The sequence below is a fragment of the Lithobates pipiens genome, unplaced genomic scaffold (assembly GCF_037356315.1).
Source record: "Lithobates pipiens isolate NorthernLeopardFrog02 unplaced genomic scaffold, aLitPip1_a1.2 Scaffold_28, whole genome shotgun sequence".
NCBI lineage: Eukaryota > Metazoa > Chordata > Amphibia > Anura > Ranidae > Lithobates > Lithobates pipiens.
Window position 1 is genome coordinate 146,375,717 of NW_027507789.1, and position 14,035 is coordinate 146,389,751.

A 14,035-nucleotide genomic window follows, 5' to 3' on the forward strand; every position below is an offset into this window, starting at 1 on the left:
CCGAGAGGGGCATGCAAGTGATATAAAAACAGCATTTTAGCTTGCACATGATTGGATGATAAAATCAGCAGAGCTTCCCCTCATTTCAGATCTACCCCTCAGATTTACAGCGACTGCACTCCCAAGGGCACTTTCAGTGCAATTTCAAGTGCACTTTGCACTTGTTGTTTGCACTTGTAGTGCAAAGTGGATTTGCCTTTCGGAAATAACCCCCAATGCATCTATCTCCCCATTCACAGAAAGAAAAAAACACAGGTGCGGGCTTCACAGTGACTGATCACTATGGTAGCAAATCGGAGGCTACCGCAGTAATCAGGTGACCCCGAATCTGGGAGATCCAGGTCCTGATCGTTAGTACAGAGCCTAGGTCTCTCAGTGAGACTCCGGTCTCTGTGGTGGGAGCGTGGGGTGAGGCGCACTCACAGCACGAAAGAAAGTTACTTATATACGGCCTCACGGAAAAAAAACCAGTTCCATGTGGCCACATATGTGTTACATCGGGCGTGAAGGGGTTAATTTATATATATATATATATATATATATATATATATATATATATATATATATATATATATATAAATTAACTCCTTCACACTGATGTAACACATATATGTGGCCACACATCATTTACACATTTACACACATTTACATCAGTTTTACATCAGTGTAATCATTTACACATTATTTACATCAGTGCTGCCTATAAGTGCCACCTTTCAGTGACACCTCATCAGTGTCCACCAGCGCACATCAGTGAAGGAGAAAACTTACCGGTTTGCCTAATTTTATAACAAACTATAAAATATTATTTTTTTGTCTTTTTTTTTCTGTCTTTTTTTTTTAGCAAAAAAAAAACAAGTGATGATTAACCGGTTCCCAACTGGCTCATGCAGATACAGTATACTGCAGCAGAATGGCTCCCCTGGGCGAAACCCCGTATGGGTACGTCCTTCTACTTTTTGCCCACCAGAGGGTGACAGGCGAGCCCGCTGCATGGCAGGGGGACCCGATGCACGTGGCCGGCGGGCATGATTGTCGCCGTCCATGTGTGATCACGTGCACGAGTGCCAGCATGGGGATTTGTGCGTGTAAACACACAAATCTCCGTGCTGCCAGGGAAGAGGAAACATATCGTTTGTTCCTACTAAGTAGGAAAAATTATATGTCTCCTCTCTTAGTCACTCCCACCCCCACACAGTTAGAACACACTGAGGGAACACACAGTTAACCCCTTGATCATCCCCTAGTGTTAACCATTTCCCTACCAGTGACATTTACACAGTAATTAGTGCATATTATAGCACTGATCACTGTATAAATGTCAATGGTCCCAAAAAAGTGTCAAGTATCCGATCTGTCCATCGCAATGTTGCAGTACCGCTAAAAATCGCAGATCACTGCCATTACTAGTAAAAAAATAAAAAAATATATAAATGCCATAAATCTTTTTTTTTTTTAATTTTGGGGTTATTTATTATAGCAAAAATAAAAAAAATTTTTTTTCAAAATTGGCGCTTTTTTTATGTTTATAGTGCAAAAAATAAAAACCGCAGAGGTTATCAAATACCACCAAAAGAAAGCTCTATTTTTATGAAAAAAAAGGACGCAAATTTTGTTTGGGTGCAGTGTCGAACGACAATTGTCAGTTAAAACGACGCAGTGCCAAATTGTAAAAAGTGTTCTGGGCAGGAAGGGGGTAAAATCTTCTGGGGCTGAAGTGGTTAAATACCACCAAAGAAAGCTCTATTTGTATGAAAAAAATTATAAAAAGTTCATTTGGGTACAGTGTTGCATGACCGCGCAATTGTGATTCAAAGTGTGACAGCGCTGAAAGCTGAAAATTGGCCCAGGCAGGAAGGGGGTAAAAGTTCTCAGTAGGCAAGTGGTTAAGCCTCTACTATATAATGAAAGTGAAACCAATATACTTGCACACATTACTCCATCTAACCAAGTTTACTACTTTTACTATTTTTCTATTTATGTCCCTTTGCTTGCAGTGGACATTCAGGTTCTGGTAAGACAGAGGCTGTCAAGCTATTGTCCCAGTACCTTACTACTCCCCAGAGAAGACAAGGAGATAAGATTTTACAGGTAAGTCATGCTCCAAGTTTCACAAAACGCAGAAGAATTATTGGTAGTTTATTTATTTTTTTACTCTTTGATAAAATTATATAAAATATTACATTTGTTTTTATTTACTTGTTTTGTACTACCTAGAGGTTTTTTTTTTTTTCTGTTTCATAGCTTCTGGATTTTTTTAAGGTCTTGGAAAGTTTTGGAAATGCCAAAACTGTGTTGAATAGAAATTCCTCTCGATTTGGGCAAAGTCTTCAGGTGTTTCTTCAAAGGTAAGGTGCAAATACACTTCCAGACAAGGATATGGAAGTGTAAGGTGTTGCAGGCACATATATTTTTTTTTAAAGAAATACTATCGCTATCTGATAATTAGAAAAAAATCTCAAGTCAAGTCAAACCTTACTGGTGAACAGCTAATTGTTAGGTCGCCCGTCTTCTCTTTGTGGCCTAGGCTCTTGGAGATGGCTCAGTGGAAGTCCTCGCCGGCGGGTAACTCATAACTCATCATACAGACACAATTGGTATGCTGAAATGGTTACAATCTTTAATTCTGGTTTTGCCGTTTTATACTATTTTTACAAGACTCTGCCCCAATTTTGGGGACCAATCAAAATTATACACATTAGCTCACATTGTTCATTAGCTCATTATTCTGTAATGTCTTGTGACCCTAACCTTAACCTCTGTATTTCAAAGCTTATCCCAGTTCAATAATTCCTTACTTTCTGTTACCGTCTGCTGACCATGACGTGCCAGCCACAACTTCCTAAAAACCAAGTCTAGCCTTTCCATACCCAGTAACAGTGTACAGAGAGGAAAACCACAAACAGATGCTTTAAGATGAAGACATTTTAACAGAAATAGATAGACATGACCATGAGATAATTCAGTATTGCTTAATACTGTCATGAGATAGATTTTCTAAATTGTATCAAGTAAAGTTTCTTTAAATCACTTAAGCAGATAAGCAATCCTGTATTGATTTGTATTGTATTGATATAAGCAATATATCTCCAGGGTAAAAGCAATAATCAGAATCAACAATCAATAACGCAATGTATTATGGAATCTCCTTACAATCCTCCCTTTGACCATTCGATATTATCGAAATGGTCATTCTCTACCCTCTTCGTTAGGCCTCATGGATTCATATCCTCCGGCCTCATGTTCCTGACTCTCGTACCATACAGTGGGATCTCTGGAAATGGAAGTCAGCTTCTGGAGCATGGCTTCTACCCACGATTTGAAAACTGAGGGGCTTGTTGGGACTTTCTCTTATGACATTGGCAAGAACAATAGGGGGTGTTCCATTCAGGAAAGGAGTGATGTTTAAGGGAATGGCCATTAATGGGATTCTGGCTGTACTAGGGTGGAGTTTGCTGCATATCCAACATTTCTCAAAACCAGACTTTTGTGCATAACTGTACTTAAACTTTAACAACAACATCCTGTCGGTGAAACCTGAAGGGGGTTCAGTGGGGTGTATACTTCTTTTATATTTTAAACTAGGTGGTGCATTGGCTGTCTGTGCTTTCCCACATATGCCTTCTAGTAGCCCTGAATCTTCTGGATGGTACACACAATTTGCTATTAACCAAACAGGTATGAATACTATCAGAATCAGACATGTCCAGAAGCATAATGTTTTTCCTGACACAAAAGTGGAAATCATTTTTGTCAGGTACTGTGTACAAAGTTCTGCTACTCGTTTCTTCCTGTGGGTGAGGGATTTGTCTCGTTGTTCAGAGAGATTTGCTTTATGCCTTCTTGAACGTCCTTCAAATCTGGTTGCTGTTCCTGGTCAGAGGAGTCCTGGGGTGCTGGAGGCGGGTCCGGGGTCTGGGGTTGCTGTGGACACTTCTTTAGCCGGCTGGCGTGGATCCAGGTGTTTCCTAGATCGGTCAGTACAGCAGTTCTGGAAACCTTCTCTATCTTCCAAGGTCCAGAGTAGATTGGTCCGATCCTCTTTTTGTGGGCCAGTTGCTTGACTAGCACTTGATCTCCTGGGATGAAGGGGTGTGTCGGCTCTGTGGAAAGAGGAGAAAAAGTGACAGAGACATGTTCGTTCATTTCCTGTAGCATACTTACCAGATTTTTCACGTACATTTCCTGTTGGGAATAGATGTTAATGTCAGTGTTTTGATCTAAGAGGGGCAGCTCTATGTTTGCAGGAACTCCCATCAAAATCTCAAAGGGCGAGAGTTTTGTTCTGGCATGTGGTGTTGTTCTGATCTGAAATAGGACAGAAGGAAGGTAATCCAACCATCCTTTCATGGTGCCCCCCGTAGCCTTTTTTAACTTGTCTTTAATGTTCCTGTTCATTCTTTCCACTACCCCTGCACTTTGTGGGTGATAAGGGATGTGTAGTTTCCACTGTAAGCCTAGTAGCTTAGCTAAAGTCTGTGTAACAGAGGAGCTGAAGGCAGGTCCTCTGTCTGACCATATGGCTGTTGGTATTCCAAACCTACAAACCCAATGGTTCAGTATGCATTTGGCAGCAATTTTAGCAGTCTCACCTGCACACGGAATAGCTTCAATCCAGCCTGACCATTTACATACGATTACGCAAAGGCATCTCAAGTTGCCTCTTTGTTTGGGCATGTGTGTAAAGTCTATTTGTAAATCTGTTAGGGGACCTAGGGGTGGGGGCAGGTGGCCATGTAATCCATGATGTTTCCCTTGGACATTGTTTTGTGCACAGGTCATACAACTACTGGTGAGGAGTTTTGCCTGTTTATTTAAGTTGTTTGTACAGAAAGACTTTGTGTATATGTTCGTTAGGGCGGTGGTACCTATATGTCCTGGACCATGGAGATAGGAAAGTATGAGAACACTGCTTGCTTCTGGTATGCCCAATATCTTCCCCTCTTTTGACCAAAGACCTTCTTGGTCCTTGGTCAAGCCATCCTTGACCCAAAAAGAAACATCCTCCTCTGTAGCTAATCCCTGTATTTGTGCCACAATGGTTTTAAAGTTGGGTGATGTAAAATGTTCTTTGAAGAACATTGTTGTGGGGGCTGGCTGACCAATGTATAGGGCAGCGGCCTTTTTTGCTTCTCTGTCTGCCAGCGCGTTTCCTTTGGAAATTCTGCTGTTATTTGATGAATGTGCCTTTACCTTGATGACCGCTATCCGCTTTGGGAGAAGAATCGCTTGCAAGAGTGCTTTAATTTGCGTAGAGTTAGCAATTGGCTTGTTGTCAGCAGTTTTAAATCCTCTATTTGCCCATATTACGCCATAGTCATGCGTGACCCCAAAAGCGTATCTACTATCTGTGTAGATGTTTACCTCCTGATCTGAGAAAAGTATGCAAGCTCTTGTGAGCGCCTCCAATTCTGCTACCTGTGCCGAGGAGGGTGGTAAAGCTTTTGCTTCCAACACCACATCAGGGAGTTGGACAATGGCGTACCCTGTCAGGAATGTTGCATCAGAGGGGCGGGAGCAGCTGCCATCTATGAAGACGTCCTGTACTCCTGGCAGGGGAATATCAGTGAGATCTGGGCGAGGGCTGGTTATTGCTGCAACCTGTTCAACACAATTGTGTTTCTGATCAGGGTCTCGTGGCAGCCTGAGCAAAGAATGCAAAAGGCGGACAGTGGGATTACTTGGTGGTGCGTGTTTGAGGGTGAGGTTATCAGTATTCAGAAGTGTGATCTCATATCCACTAAGCCTTTGTGCTGTCATATGCTGCGTGTTCATGTTTTGCAGGAGGTGAGTCACTGAATGAGTAGTGTAGAGAGTCAGCTCATGGCCTAATACTGATTTGTTAGCTTCTTGAACTGCCATTGCACAAGCAGCAAGGTTTTGTAAACAAGATGGCATCCCTTGTACTTGGGTAGGCAACTTTTTTGAGAGATAGGAGACTGGCCGGTACCCGGTTCCATGTTGCTGTGTCAAAACCGCAGCAAAAGAATTTCTCGACACCACACAGTATAATTGAAAAGGTTTGCCATATTCTACCAATCCCAGGGCGGGGGCCTTAGTCAGACTTTTTAACAAGGCCTGAAAAGCATGGAGCCTTTCTGTTGTCCAATCTATTGTCTTTGGGGCGGTGGACAAGGTAGCCTCCCTCAGAATGCCATCATAATATGAACAATCTGGGATCCATTGGCGGCAATATACGATTGCGCCCAAGAATGACAGCAAGGTTGCTTTGTCTCTCGGAGGACTGAGAGCCTGCAGGGCTGCGGCACGTTTGGGGGATACTAGCCTGGTTCCCTCCTTCAAAATGCATCCCAGGTATTCTACCTGACTTTGACACCATTGTATCTTCTTCCGCGATGCTAGGTGGCCAGACCTGGCCAGGTGATGTAACAGAGATGTGGAATCGACCGCACAATCTTCAGCAGATCGACTGCACAGGAGCAAGTCGTCCACATACTGTATTAGTACCGACCCGCGCTCAGCAGTCCATGACTTAACTGTCTCATTAAGGACCATGGAGAAGGCTGCCGGACTGTCCACATACCCCTGAGGTAATCTTGACCAGGTCAACTGCTGAGCCTTTTTTCCCCATCCCCATGAGAACGAGAACATGGGCAATACCCCTTCATCGATCGGGATGCTAAAAAATGCATTTGCCAGATCCACTACTGTGTAGCAAAGGGAATCAGCGGGTATTTTCAAAAAGATGAAAGAAATATCTGCTACCAACGGTGGCAGAGGTATAACCTGCTTGTTGACGGCCCTTAGGTCCTGTACAAGCCTCCACTCCCCATTCGCCTTTTTCACAGGGTAGATTGGTGTATTCCAGGGGCTTATAATGTGTTTCAGAATCCCTTTTGCTATGTAATCATCAATTAATGGTGTGATGCCTTCAATTTTTTCGAGTGGCAGGGGGTATTGCTTATGATATTGTACTTTGGCGTCTGGACGCATTTGTGGTGTGTAAGGTGTACAGTTAATAAAACCCACACTCCCTTTGTTTTCTGCCCATATGGCATGTGTTTCTAGAGTGGGTGGTAATGATGCAAAGAGTCCCCTGTAAGTGTGTCTCTTTGGAGCATGTAAATCGCAAAATGGTGAGCTGGCAGTGAGGGAGCCCCCTCTGTCAAATTTAATGGTGATATTCAGTTTTGAGAGTAGGTCCCTCCCCATTAAAGATACTGGACAATCCACAAGGACAGCAAAACTCTGGGTACATAGTTCCTGCCCTTCTGGAGTAGCCACGGGCAATGGTGGAGTGATGGGGTGGGTAATTGATGTCCCATTTATACCAATAGAGTTTCCCTCAGTACAGTGCGGTGTGTCATATATGGCATCATTCAAACTACTGAATGTAGCCCCTGAGTCCAATAATAGACATATCAGGTGATTGTCTACCCGCAATAGTACCTGCGGAAGACTTTTCCACGATGAATTATAACACACAAGGCTGAGGGACGGGACATTCTCTTGGCATCCCTATTGTGGGGTCCGCCGAGCGGATGGCCACTGCATCGGGATGCGTGGGGGTGGTCTATGAGGCTGAGGCTGGTATTGGGGTTGTGGTGGGTGAGGATACCTGATATCCTGAAGGCGATGTGGGGCGGTGGTGTTTAGATTCCTACCTCTTCCTCTCTGAGCGTTTGTTCCAATTCTGTAGGGACATTGGGACTTCCAGTGTCCCAGTTCCCCACAGTTAAAGCATCCCTTGTCTGGTGGGTAAGCCTGATCTGGGGGATAAGATTGCATTGGTGGATAAGGTTGCATTGTCATTATGTGGGTGGGCGGAGTCTGGGTTGGTGTCAGGGAGGGAAAAATGCCACCCTTCTGCTCAAATACCCCTGATGTTTCTCGTGATCTAGTATCCTTTCGTATACCTCTAAATCTTCCCTTTTCCTCTGTATTCTTTCTTCCTCTTCCTGCTGTCTCTTATTAAATTCTTTCTGTTTCTCCTCCCATTCCTTTTCCCTGGGGCTCAACTTCCCGACTCCTTCCTCTTCCCCCTCTTTCAGGGTCTTTCCATCCCTTTCTCCCTTAGTTATCGCAGAATATTCTCTCATCTCACCTTCCCTCTTATCCAGCTCTCTTTTGTACTCTTCTAGCTCTTCCTCCCTTTTAGACATTTTCTGCTCTATTTCCTCCTTTCTTTCTCTAAGCTCTTTTAACTTCTCTTCTAATTCCCTTTCCATTTTTCTAATCCTCTCTTCTTCCCTACTTTGTATACCTTCTGCCCGGACTTCCTCTTTCCTGCTTCTACTTTCGTTTTCCCATCGTGTAACTTGTGCCTGATCAGCTGCCCCATACACTATGGTGGCCAACACTGCTGAGTCTAAAGATGGATACAGCTGAAGACATGGACCCAATGTTCCATCTTCCTGTTTAACCATCACATAAGGGGGGGGTGGTGGTGCCTCAGGTTGCTGAGATAGGGCGGGTGAGTTTACAGGCTTTACTGTGGGGACTTTAGTTACATACTTTGTTTTATACTTGGCTAAGCATTTATTCCATGTTTTGTAACAATCTTTCATGTACTGGGTGTCTTCCCATTTCCCAGGTGGATAAGAGTGCTTGTGTACCTGACACACCTTGCCCACCTCTTTCCATTCATCCTCTGAACAGGGACCTAGTGGTCCTGGGTCATGTATTCCCAGCTGTTGGCACCGTTCTCTGACCTGTGTCCAAAAAGGTTCTACCTGTGGCCCCGGTAGTGTGTTTTTAACATACTCATAAGGGGATGGGTTGGCCGTGGTCTGGGTTGCTGCAGAATTCCCCATCCAATAACCTTGGTAGGGTGTGTCTAGTACAGGGACAGAGATGAAAGCAACCTGTTTGGGCTATAATTTGTTCCCTGACTTGTGAATATGTCCCCTGGTCTGTTATTGCTGTGGGGCTGATATAGCTATGAAGGTTAACCCTCAGTACTCGGTATAGGAACCCCCTCCTCGTGGCAGGATATACTCCCCTTGCACCAAGTCGGTATGAGAACCCAGTTGGTCTAGTAGTTAGCAGGATCCACGTCCTGTCAACACTAAGGAACAGTAAACCAAAGGTGCAACGTGGGCAGGCGGGCGCTATCTCACTACAATCGGGTTCCTGATTTATGTTGTTCATTTAGTGCATATATGTGTAATGCCTTAATAAAACCCTTCAAATCAATACAGTATTCTACATTCAGTTGTCATACATATATATACCATACACTTATCTCTAATTCTCTATACACCCTAAATACTTACGGTGGCACCTAAAAGAAAAACAAGCAAAATCTTATATATATATATATAATGGCCAAACAAATTTACATTATATCAACATGTTATTATAAGTGCACTATATTTCCCCCAAAAAGATTGGGCGTCCACTCAGCCACTCCTTATACTGCGGGCGTATCCTATACTTCCCGAGTTTTAAACACACTTATTATATATACCTCTACCTCTACCTAACATACTCAATACAGTCAGACCAGCCTAGTCAGACTATTCTAAAAAAAACCAAAATACCTGCGAGCCCCTCTAACCTTCCAAGGGGCCAGCCTAGCCCGTTGCGAAGGCACAGTTATGTAAGTGGGTGGATATACAAGGTTATTTGAACAAGGCAAGCACCAACACCAGTTCACCAAAAATAGGTAAAAAGGAGCAGAATGTGTCTTACCTGTTCAAACAAACGCCAGACCCCACTCTCCTGGTACCAAAACTGTTAGGTCGCCCGTCTTCTCTTTGTGGCCTAGGCTCTTGGAGATGGCTCAGTGGAAGTCCTCGCCGGCGGGTAACTCATAACTCATCATACAGACACAATTGGTATGCTGAAATGGTTACAATCTTTAATTCTGGTTTTGCCGTTTTATACTATTTTTACAAGACTCTGCCCCAATTTTGGGGACCAATCAAAATTATACACATTAGCTCACATTGTTCATTAGCTCATTATTCTGTAATGTCTTGTGACCCTAACCTTAACCTCTGTATTTCAAAGCTTATCCCAGTTCAATAATTCCTTACTTTCTGTTACCGTCTGCTGACCATGACGTGCCAGCCACAACTTCCTAAAAACCAAGTCTAGCCTTTCCATACCCAGTAACAGTGTACAGAGAGGAAAACCACAAACAGATGCTTTAAGATGAAGACATTTTAACAGAAATAGATAGACATGACCATGAGATAATTCAGTATTGCTTAATACTGTCATGAGATAGATTTTCTAAATTGTATCAAGTAAAGTTTCTTTAAATCACTTAAGCAGATAAGCAATCCTGTATTGATTTGTATTGTATTGATATAAGCAATATATCTCCAGGGTAAAAGCAATAATCAGAATCAACAATCAATAACGCAATGTATTATGGAATCTCCTTACACTAATGTTCTCCAGCAAACTGTGCAGCTGTGCTAAAGACAGATAGATCATTTACCTATTTTATCTTAATCTGAAGCAGATTCCAGACAGCCACTTACACGTGTTGTAAGTGGGTCTTTTATCATAAAAACTGTCTTGTAGCTTCTTTCTCTGTGTATCACCAATCAGACTCAGTCCGACTCCCACATAACAGATTAGAATGCAATTGGTAGTGTGACATAATACTGACCCTTTTATATACTAAGCTATGTTTCTTTTCATATACTAAGCTATGTTTGAGAAACAGAAATTGGTATATTTTGGGGCGTGTTTGTGAATACTTCTATATTGCAAATAGGTAAGCATAAGTGTTCCCATATAAATAAATTATTCTCAAAGGGGAAAGCGGGTAGGTTAATGCACAACAGCAATGTCTGGGTGAAACCTATGTAGGCTGGGTTCCTTGCATGTATTTTAAGGCTCAATTTTAAGGGTTTTTTAACGCAAATATTTTTTTATGTACAGATAACCATTTGGTTTTATGTTTCAGACAATGATACATGTAACTCAGCCAAAAGTCACATAGCATCAATGTAGACAACAACGCAGTAAGAACAACAAAAAAGCAAATAACAGTGAAAATTAGACAAAATCACTTCCAGCACCTTATATTGTTTATAATTTACATAGTGGTGTGTAGAAATCTTTTAGGGATCAGTAGAAACATGCCTGGGGTATTGCCCAAGTACCAGCTGTTATGTCATTTACCAAATGCCACCTTACCTATTTAAAATAAATCAGACTAAACATACATCTTGGGTTTAAATGGCCATCGCAGCCCTTTTATTACAATAACTAACTATAAAAAGTCACTTTATATAATATAACCGGTAATAAACAGAAAATATACCATAACCTCTCAGACTGAATGTAACTGCCGGTTTCTATGTCTTAGGACTTTTGAAGACACCCTTGACTGACCAACTAGCTGTATGTGGCACCACCTTTTACGGCCCCCACCGGCTCGGGGACATTGTTTGGAAACTTCTCCAGCTGATACACCCAACTGTCCCAACACGTATTACTTCCACTCTTATTAGATCAGGAACACCCATACCAGAGATGGGCCCAACCCATTGTTCACCAAAGAACATAACCATCCCCGCCTTCAAAAACCCTACGACCTCTGTCACAGACGCACAGCGTGAAACCTTGCGCCTGGGTGGTCCACCACACCCGAAGGGCCCACTGTATACCTTCCTGCAGACCCAAAGACCAAAGGTCAATCCCCACCACATTCAAATGAACCCCATCCCCTCTCAGAAACAGCCAAGGGTCCTTTTCCAAGTCCCAATGGCGAATAGCCAAGCCACCATTATGGACAAAAAATTTTGCCACTTTTGTTTACTTTGATCATAGCTTTGTTAACCCTCTCCACAGACAGCGCCAAAGCCAGGAAGCCTTGGCCACTATGTCAGACCACACAGCAATGGTGTTAGTGAACAGGGACCGCAAGCGCAGGAAATCACAGTTCATACCCCATACACAATTCTCGAGAGGCGCAAAGCCCCATGTTATTGACCCCACATGCAACAGGAGCATGTCTGGGGGCCTGTCAAGCCTAGAATAGTGATGTACCTCTGGTAAGGCCTTGTACCATGACATCCCCAGGACCCTGATCCATCTGATTCTGACCTGTCCCCTGGGAAAACCCAACTGTTGGCCCTCCGGCTCAACAGCAGCCCTTGTAGCCCGCAAAAAACCTAGCAATGGTGAAGGATTTACACCAAACATTCTGAACCTGAAAAACAAACAGAAGCATAAAAAAACAACACGAACCCCCTGTTAAACACACACAGACAGCATTGACCAATGCCATTGAAACAGACAGACTACCACCACAACACATATAACACAACACAAAAACATAGACAGGCAAACACATTAACCCAGCCATGAACCGGACACAGGCTGGCACCCCACCAAAGAAGGACTCGAACCACTACGGCAACAGGTGGGGCCGTACATATAACCTGACTGACTGTGACTCCCATCGCCCAATTTTACGCACTAACCTGTCCTCCAAACCCCAGAGAGCCAACTCTGTGGCCACCCCGATCCAAAATGAATGAGAGGAGTAGTCCTGCTGGGACAAATCCGCAGCCAGAAGACTCTTTTTAAAAACTGACCCAAATTGGAACCTGGACAAGGCGGACCCATCCAGGTGTTTACAGGAGTTGTAAAGGTTTGTTTTTTATTTTCTAAACAGGTTCCTTTAAGCTAGTGCTTTGTTGGTTCATTTTCCTTTTCCTTCGATTTCCCTTCTCCGTAAAGCCAACTACTCCCGTACAGCCCGTACCGGACATGACATATAGCCATGAACCCCACCCAAATCCCACTTACCTTTATCACGTTGGTCCATTTTCGACCTGCTAATGAAAAGTGAAACCCGACCTCCTGCTGCACCACATCGGCCAGGTCCAAGCCCCCACCACCACGTTTAGATCTGCACACCAGTTGCTAAGCCTGGACAGCCGGGTCACAATGGGCCAGCACCTTGCCAAACCCTGCCATGAACGCCTGCAGTATGGTATTCATGCAACTCCCTGCGGCTGCTGCCACTGGCGCCACTTGCTGGGATACTCCCATAGCTAGAACCCCCCCCAGAGACTGACCCTGCAAACCACCCAGACTGCCACCAGACACATCACACAGATCAGGGGACAAGACAGGAGACAGGCATGCAACAGATAAAGAAATAGCTGACTTACCAGGCTGCCCTGTGACACCCAACAGCACAGCCTTAGATCTGGATCAGCCCAGCATCATCACCCTGCAGAGGGTCGTCCCCGGCATCCACCTCACCATCCTCTGAAGTGTCAGAAGAACGGAAGCTGAAGACTCCCACTGAGGCGGATCGTGCGGAGGACGACTCTAAGAAGAAGCCGGAGGAAGATGCCGGACGAGAAGACCGGAGGAAGAAGAAGATGGAGAAGATGAAGGAAGAATACCGAAGGAAGACCAGAAGAAAGAAGATGGAAGAAGAAGTGGGGAAAGAAGAAGAAATTAACAAAGGACTTGTCAAAAACCGTCTCTTGTCTTTTTTAACCTTTTTGACACTTTTTTTGTGAAATGGTAGGGGTACATTTGTACCTCATTACCAATTCACACGGGGGGGGGGCTAAATCTGGGGATCCCCTTGTTAAAGGAGGCTTCCAGATTCCGATAAGCCCCCCGCCTGTAGACCCCCACAACCACCGGGCAAGGGTTGTGGGGATGAGGCCCTTCTCCCCATCAAGATGGGGACTAGGTGCTTTCGGGGGCTGCTGCCCCAAAGCACCCTCCCAATGTTGAGGGCATGTGGCCTGGTACGGTTCAGGAGGGGGGGCACTCTCTCGTCCCCCCCTCTTTTCCTGCGGCCTGCAAGGTTGCCTGCTCGGATAAGGGCCTAGACCTGAAGGGGTTACCCCGTGGGGAAATTCCATGCCGTTTTTATCATTGAACTTTTATGTGTATTGCCGGACCGACAATTCATTATAGCCGTAGTAGTTTTAAATGACTTTTTTTCCTTTAGAAATGTAAGTTTGCTCTGGGACTGTTCTAAACATGGGAAACATGTGCCACTTTACAGGCATACTATAGACACCCCCCAGGTACATTGATACATGTCCCCTGGGGCAGGACCCGGGTCCCCAAACAC